The sequence below is a fragment of the Musca autumnalis genome, unplaced genomic scaffold (assembly GCF_047663935.1).
Source record: "Musca autumnalis isolate F117 unplaced genomic scaffold, ASM4766393v1 scaffold_2, whole genome shotgun sequence".
In the NCBI taxonomy this organism is placed as follows: domain Eukaryota; kingdom Metazoa; phylum Arthropoda; class Insecta; order Diptera; family Muscidae; genus Musca; species Musca autumnalis.
This window is the reverse complement of record NW_027411755.1, coordinates 35,552,947-35,560,752: the sequence shown is the minus strand read 5'-3', so window position 1 is coordinate 35,560,752 and position 7,806 is coordinate 35,552,947.

Below are 7,806 nucleotides of genomic sequence, written 5' to 3'. Positions count from 1 at the left end.
GGCGACGTTGACGTTTAAGACAGGAGCTTAAATTGTTGTCCTCTCACGTTTTCATAAATTTGATGCCACACATCCAAGGTGGTATCTAAAGGTATTTTTGATGATATTTTGTCTAGCCTTAATAAACAAAAGACATGTTCTTTTTGTAATTGGGTCAAACATGGCTTTCACATGTATCCCGGTAAGGAGCGAACGATTTACAGAAAAGAGTCAAGTTATCCTACACGGAAATTGTTGTAAATTAAATATTTTTTGTTGTGGTAAAGCCTTGAAAATTCGGAAACAAATTTGTTTTATGAGCTCACTGTTAAGCTTGGCAGCATAACTGGTATTGGATTTATCCTTCTTCTCCTCCACTTAATTCCAATATGGAGACAACTTAAAAATAAACATTTACTCATCGGAATCATTCAACGGCATTGCTATTGTTATTCATTTGTTTGGAGAAGCTGTGAGACATACGATTTTGTAATGAAGCTGAGATGTAGACAATTCGGTGCAGGCTTTGTTTGTTCATCCAAGTATGTATGTATGTCTTGGATCAATTTAATTATAAATTCTGCACTACTCTCGTCATCAACTAAATGTTTGAGCTTCACAAAAACTAAGGGGTATTATTGGTACCCCAAGATGTTTGGAACACTGTATTATAACCTCATATACTTTGATAAGTTATACAAGTGAAAAGAGTCCATCGGCTAAATATATACCTTCAGCCTATGACTGAAGGCTTATACAGAAGCCTCCCACGGAAGTCTTCTATGCTATAGAAGCCTCCTACAGAAGTTTTCTATGCTATAAAAGCCTCTTACGGAGGTCTTCTGTTCTATAGAAGCCTCCTACTGAGGTCTTCTATTCTATAGAAGCCTCCTACGGAGGTCTTCTATTCTATAGAAGCCTCCTACGGAGGTCTTCTATTCTATAGAAGCCTCCTACGGAGGTCTTTTATTCTATAGAAGCCTTCTACGGAGGTCTTCTATTCTATAAAGCCTCCTATGGAGGTCTTCTATTCTAAGAAGCCTCCTACGGAGGTCTTTTATTCTATAGAAGCCTTCTACGGAGGTCTTCTATTCTATAAAGCCTCCTATGGAGGTCTTCTATTCTATAGAAACCTAGTACGGAGGTTTTCTATTCTATAGAAAACTCCTACGGAGGTCTTCTATTCTATAGAAGCCTGATACGGAGGTCTTCTACTCTATAGAAACCTCCCACAGAGGTCGTCTATTCTATATGAACCTCCTACGGAGGTCTTCTATTCTATATAAACCCCCTACGGAGGTCTTCTATTCTATATAAACCTCCTACGGAGGTCTTCTATTCTGTAGAAGCCTTCTACGGAGGTATAGAAGCCCCCTACGGAGGTCTTCTATCCTATAGAAGCCTCCTACGGAGGTCTTCTAGTCTACAGAAACCTCCTACGGAGGTCTTCTATTCTATAGAAACCTCCTACGGAGGTTTCTAGTCTACTCTATAGAAACCTCCTACGGAGGTCTTCTATTCTATAGAAACCTCCTACGGAGGTCTTCTATTCTATAGAAACCTCCTACGGAGGTCTTCTATTCTATAGAAACCTCCTACGGAGGTCTTCTATTCTATAGAAACCTCCTACGGAGGTCTTCTAAGCTGTAGAGACCTCCTATGGATGTCTTCTATTCTATAGAAAACTCCTACGGAGGTCTTCTATTCTATAGAAACCTCCTACGGAAGTCTTCTATTCTATAGAAGCCTCCTACAGAGGTCTTCTATTCTATAGAAACCTCCTACGGAGGTCTTATATTCTATAGAAGCCTCCTACGGAGGTCTTATATTCTATAGAAGCCTCCTACGGAGGTCTTCTATTCTATAGAAACCTCCTACGGAGGTCTTCTATTCTATAGAAACCTCCTACGGAGGTCTTCTATTCTATAGAAACCTCCTACGGAGGTCTTCTATTCTATAGAAACCTCCTACGGAGGTCTTCTATTCTATAGAAACCTCCTACGGAGGTCTTCTATTCTATAGAAACCTCCTACGGAGGTCTTCTATTCTATAGAAACCTCCTACGGAGGTCTTCTATTCTATAGAAGCCTCCTACGGAGGTCTCCTATTCTATAGAAGAATCCTACGGAGGTCTTCTATTCTATAGAAGAATCCTACGGAGGTCTTCTATTCTATAGAAGCCTCCTACGGAGGTTTTCTATTCTATAGAATCCTCCAACGGAGGTCTTCTATTCTATAGAAGCATCCTACGGAGGTCTCCTATTCTATAGAAGAATCCTACGGAGGTCTTCTATTCTATAGAAGAATCCTACGGAGGTCTTCTATTCTATAGAATCCTCCAACGGAGGTCTTCTATTCTATAGAAGCCTCCTACGGAGGTCTTCTATTCTATAGAATCCTCCAACGGGGGTCTTCTATTCTATAGAAGCCTCCAACGGAGGTCTTCTATTCTATAGAAGCCTCCTACGGAGGTCTTCTATTCTAAAGAAGCCTCCTAGGGAGGTCTTCTATTCTATAGAAGCCTCCTACGGAGATCTTCTATTCCATAGAGGCTTCCTACGGAGATCTTCAATTCTATAGAAGCCTCCCACGGAGGTCTTCTATTCTATAGAAGCCTGCTACGGAAGAGTCTATTCTATAGAAGCCTCCTACGGTGGTCTTCCATTCTATAGAAGCCTCCTACGGAGCTCTTCTATTCTATAGAAACCTCCCACAGAGGTCTTCAATTCTATATGAACCTCCTACGGAGGTCTTCTATTCTATATAAACCTCCTACGGACGTCTTCTATTCTATAGAAGCAACCTACGGAGGTCTCCTATTCTATCGAAGAATCCTACGGGGGTCTTCTATTCTATAGAAGAATCCTACGGAGGTCTTCTATTCTATAGAATCCTCCAACGGAGGTCTTCTATTCTATAGAAGCCTCCTACGGAGGTCTTCTATTCTATAGAATCCTCCAACGGAGGTCTTCTATTCTATAGAAGCCTCCTACGGAGGTCTTCTATTCTATAGAGGTCACAGAGGTCTTCTATTCTATATGAACCTCCCACAGAGGTCTTCTATTCTATATGAACCTCCCAGAGAGGTCTTCTATTCTATAGAATCCTCCCACATAGGTCTTCTATTCTATAGAAAACTCCTACGGACGTCTTCTATTCTATAGAAGCCTCCTACAGAGGTCTTCTATTCTATAGAAACCTCCCACAGAGGTCTTCAATTCTATATGAACCTCCTACGGAGGTCTTCTATTCTATATAAACCTCCTACGGACGTCTTCTATTCTATAGAAGCATCCTACGGAGGTCTCCTATTCTATCGAAGAATCCTACGGGGGTCTTCTATTCTATAGAAGAATCCTACGGAGGTCTTCTATTCTATAGAATCCTCCAACGGAGGAATTCTATTCTATAGAAGCCTCCTACGGAGGTCTTCTATTCTATAGAATCCTCCAACGGAGGTCTTCTATTCTATAGAAGCCTCCTACGGAGGTCTTCTATTCTATAGAGGTCACAGAGGTCTTCTATTCTATATGAACCTCCCACAGAGGTCTTCTATTCTATATGAACCTCTCAGAGAGGTCTTCTATTCTATAGAATCCTCCCACATAGGTCTTCTATTCTATAGAAAACTCCTACGGACGTCTTCTATTCTATAGAAGCCTCCTACGGACGTCTTCTATTCTATAGAAGCCTCTTACGGACGTCTTCTATTCTATAAAAGCCTCTTACGGACGTCTTCTATTCTATAGAAGCCTCCTACGGACGTTTTCTATTCTATAGAAGCCTCCTACGGACGTCTTGTATTCTATAGAAGCCTCCTACGGACGTCTTCTATTCTATAGAAGCCTTATACGGACGTCTTCTATTCTATAGAAGCCTCCTACGGACGTCTTCTATTCTATAGAAGCCTTATACGGACGTCTTCTATTCTATAGAAGCCTCCTACGGACGTCTTCTATTCTATAGAAGCCTCCTACGGACGTCTTCTATTCTATAGAAGCCTCCTACGGACGTCTTCTATTCTATAGAAGCCTCCTACGGACGTCTTCTATTCTATAGAAGCCTCCTACGGACGTCTTCTATTCTATAGAAGCCTCCTACGGACGTCTTCTATTCTATAGAAGCCTCCTACGGACGTCTTCTATTCTATAGAAGCCTCCTACGGACGTCTTCTATTCTATAGAAGCCTCTTACGGACGTCTTCTATTCTATAAAAGCCTCTTACGGACGTCTTCTATTCTACAGAAGCCTCCTACGGACGTCTTCTATTCTACAGAAGCCTCCTACGGACGTCTTCTATTCTATAGAAGCCTCCTACGGACGTCTTCTATTCTATAGAAGCCTCCTACGGACGTCTTCTATTCTATAGAAGCCTCTTACGGACGTCTTCTATTCTATAAAAGCCTCTTACTGACGTCTTCTATTCTATAGAAGCCTCCTACGGAGGTCTTCTATTCTATAGAAGCCTCCTACGGAGGTCTTCTATTCTATAGAAGCCTCCTACGGAGGTCTTCTATTCTGTAGAAACCTCCCACAGAGGTCTTCTATTCTATATGAACCTCCCAGAGAGGTCTTCTATTCTATAGAATCCTCCCACATAGGTCTTCCATTCTATAGAAGCCTCCTACGGAGCTCTTCTATTCTATAGAAACCTCCCACAGAGGTCTTCAATTCTATATGAACCTCCTACGGAGGTCTTCTATTCTATATAAACCTCCTACGGACGTCTTCTATTCTATAGAAGCAACCTACGGAGGTCTCCTATTCTATCGAAGAATCCTACGGGGGTCTTCTATTCTATAGAAGAATCCTACGGAGGTCTTCTATCCTATAGTAGCTTCCTACGGAGGTCTTCTATTCTATAGAAGCCTCCTACGGAGGTCTTCTATCCTGTAGTAGCCTCCTACGGAGGTCTTCTATTCTATAGAAACCTCCCACAGAGGTCTTCTATTCTATATGAACCTCCCAGAGAGGTCTTCTATTCTATAGAATCCTCCCACATAGGTCTTCTATTCTATAGAAAACTCCTACGGAGGTCTTTCATTCTATAGAAGATTCCTACGGAGGTCTTCTATTCTATAGAAGAATCCTACGGAGGTCTTCTATTCTATAGAAGCCTGCTACGGAAGAGTCTATTCTATAGAAGCCTCCTACGGTGGTCTTCCATTCTATAGAAGCCTCCTACGGAGGTCTTCTATTCTATAGAAACCTCCCACAGAGGTCTTCTATTCTATATGAACCTCCTACGGAGGTCTTCTATTCTATATAAACCTCCTACGGAGGTCTTCTATTCTATATAAACCTCCTACGGAGGTCTTCTATTCTATAGAAGCCTCCTACGGAGGTTTCCTATTCTATAGAAGAATCCTACGGAGGTCTTCTATTCTATAGAAGAATCCTACGGAGGTCCTCTATTCTATAGAAGCCTCCTACGGAAGTCTTTTATGCTATAGAATCCTCCTACGAAGGTCTTCTATTCTATAGAAGCCTCCTACGGAAGTCTTTTATGCTATAGAAGCCTCCTACGGAGGTCTTCTATTCTATATGAACCTCCCAGAGAGGTCTTCTATTCTATATGAACCTCCCACAGAGGTCTTCTATTCTATATGAACCTCCCAGAGAGGTCTTCTATTCTATAGAATCCTCCCACATAGGTCTTCTATTCTATAGAAAACTCCTACGGAGGTCTTCCATTCTATAGAAGAATCCTACGGAGGTCTTTTATTCTATAGAAAAATCCTACGGAGGTCTTCTATTCTATAGAAGAATCCTACGGAGGTCTTCTATAGAAACCTCCCACAGAGGTCTTCTATTCTATATGAACCTCCTACGGAGGTCTTCTTTTCTATATAAACCTCCTACGGAGGTCTTCTATTCTATAGAAGCCTCCTACGGAGGTCTCCTATTCTATAGAAACCTCCCACAGAGGTCTTCAATTCTATATGAACCTACTACGGAGGTCTTCTATTCTATATAAACCTCCTACGGACGTCTTCTATTCTATAGAAGCATCCTACGGAGGTCTCCTATTCTATAGAAGAATCCTACGGAGGTCTTCTATTCTATAGAAGAATCCTACGGAGGTCTTCTATTCTATAGAATCCTCCAACGGAGGTCTTCTATTCTATAGCAGCCTCCTACGGAGGTCTTCTATTCTATAGAATCCTCCAACGGAGGTCTTCTATTCTATAGAATCCTCCAACGGAGGTCTTCTATTCTATAGAAGCCTCCTACGGAGGTTTTCTATTCTATAGAATCCTCCAACGGAGGTCTTCTATTCTATAGAAGCATCCTACGGAGGTCTCCTATTCTATAGAAGAATCCTACGGAGGTCTTCTATTCTATAGAAGAATCCTACGGAGGTCTTCTATTCTATAGAATCCTCCAACGGAGGTCTTCTATTCTATAGAATCCTCCAACGGAGGTCTTCTATTCTATAGAAGCCTCCTACGGAGGTCTTCTATTCTATAGAATCCTCCAACGGGGGTCTTCTATTCTATAGAAGCCTCCAACGGAGGTCTTCTATTCTATAGAAGCCTCCTACGGAGGTCTTCTATTCTATAGAAGCCTCCTAGGGAGGTCTTCTATTCTATAGAAGCCTCCTACGGAGATCTTCTATTCTATAGAGGCTTCCTACGGAGATCTTCAATTCTATAGAAGCCTCCCACGGAGGTCTTCTATTCTATAGAAGCCTGCTACGGAAGAGTCTATTCTATAGAAGCCTCCTACGGTGGTCTTCCATTCTATAGAAGCCTCCTACGGAGCTCTTCTATTCTATAGAAACCTCCCACAGAGGTCTTCAATTCTATATGAACCTCCTACGGAGGTCTTCTATTCTATATAAACCTCCTACGGACGTCTTCTATTCTATAGAAGCAACCTACGGAGGTCTCCTATTCTATCGAAGAATCCTACGGGGGTCTTCTATTCTATAGAAGAATCCTACGGAGGTCTTCTATTCTATAGAATCCTCCAACGGAGGTCTTCTATTCTATAGAAGCCTCCTACGGAGGTCTTCTATTCTATAGAATCCTCCAACGGAGGTCTTCTATTCTATAGAAGCCTCCTACGGAGGTCTTCTATTCTATAGAGGTCACAGAGGTCTTCTATTCTATATGAACCTCCCACAGAGGTCTTCTATTCTATATGAACCTCCCAGAGAGGTCTTCTATTCTATAGAATCCTCCCACATAGGTCTTCTATTCTATAGAAAACTCCTACGGACGTCTTCTATTCTATAGAAGCCTCCTACGGAGGTCTTCTATTCTATAGAAACCTCCCACAGAGGTCTTCAATTCTATATGAACCTCCTACGGAGGTCTTCTATTCTATATAAACCTCCTACGGACGTCTTCTATTCTATAGAAGCATCCTACGGAGGTCTCCTATTCTATCGAAGAATCCTACGGGGGTCTTCTATTCTATAGAAGAATCCTACGGAGGTCTTCTATTCTATAGAATCCTCCAACGGAGGTCTTCTATTCTATAGAAGCCTCCTACGGAGGTCTTCTATTCTATAGAATCCTCCAACGGAGGTCTTCTATTCTATAGAAGCCTCCTACGGAGGTCTTCTATTCTATAGAGGTCACAGAGGTCTTCTATTCTATATGAACCTCCCACAGAGGTCTTCTATTCTATATGAACCTCCCAGAGAGGTCTTCTATTCTATAGAATCCTCCCACATAGGTCTTCTATTCTATAGAAAACTCCTACGGACGTCTTCTATTCTATAGAAGCCTCCTACGGACGTCTTCTATTCTATAGAAGCCTCTTACGGACGTCTTCTATTCTATAAAAGCCTCTTACGGACGTCTTCTATTCTATAGA